Below are 985 nucleotides of genomic sequence, written 5' to 3' on the forward strand. Positions count from 1 at the left end.
TTTAGAAGCTATCAAAGTTCTCAAATAAAGCAGCTTTTGAGAATGTCAATGTTTGTTGGGAATTATCTTACAAAACTAGGAAGGATTTTTGGTTTATATATTAAAAGTTATGGTTTTTTATTGATTTTAGTAAAAAAAAAATTGCAACTTTTAGTAAAATGCCTTGTGAAATCCTGGAGGAACTGATTATCTGTAGAACTGACTGAGCTGAAGTCAGGCTGATCAGCTGGATGGATTTTACTGAGTCAACCTAAATCAAGATGGCTGCTGCAGCTAATTACCGTTATAATGCACAAAAATGGCTGACGCAGACTTTGAGTGCGAACTGATCGAACAGCGGGCAAATATGCATTCCTCAGAGGAGATCTGGGCCTTTCCCTCCCTCACCCCTGGAAACAATCACCAGCCCTCTGAAGCGTCAGGCGGGCTGGATCTCGTGTTCTCGGGCGTTGGGTTGTTTTGGGTCTAACCCTCCCGAGCCCTTCGGGTCAGATGGACCCGGACTTGTGGCTCGGCTCGGTTTTACTTCCCCTCCGAAGCAGATCTCCGCTCTGACCCCCAGCAGCAGACGGACGTCTTTTAAAATCACTCACAGCTTTTTTTAACACAAAATTCCAAACAGATTCATTGCGAGGCTTCAAAGGAAACTAGTTTCAGCGTGTTTTTGTTTCTCGATTTGTAAAAACGTGTTAAAGCAGCTTCCTCGGCTGCGTTTTGGTCTTTTTCTCTGAACTCTCCAGTTGGTGTGTGTGTGATCACTGAGCGTGCACGCTGAAACTCTCTGCCCTTTTAAGGAGCTTTTTGAAGCATCAACTGGACCTTTAAAGGAACGACCGGTGATTTACCAGATGAGGAACCCAGAGGTGCAAAAACTGAAATTAATTCAGGAGCAACATGAATCTGACGGACCTGAGAGGAAAACCAGAGACTTTCAGCTGCCTGAGAGATCCACAGACTACAACATGGCCGACGTTTAGAGCTCCAA

General features: G+C 44.5%; 1 protein-coding gene across 1 annotated transcript in view; it reads right to left on the bottom strand.

The window, feature by feature from the left end:
* The window catches only part of LOC108228618 (DENN domain-containing protein 2D), a gene marked incomplete in the record, with an annotated part of 28690 nt that overhangs the window by 11777 nt on the left and 15928 nt on the right, over nucleotides 1–985 (bottom strand).

This window comes from Kryptolebias marmoratus, linkage group LG8, assembly GCF_001649575.2.
Source record: "Kryptolebias marmoratus isolate JLee-2015 linkage group LG8, ASM164957v2, whole genome shotgun sequence".
NCBI classification, from domain to species: domain Eukaryota; kingdom Metazoa; phylum Chordata; class Actinopteri; order Cyprinodontiformes; family Rivulidae; genus Kryptolebias; species Kryptolebias marmoratus.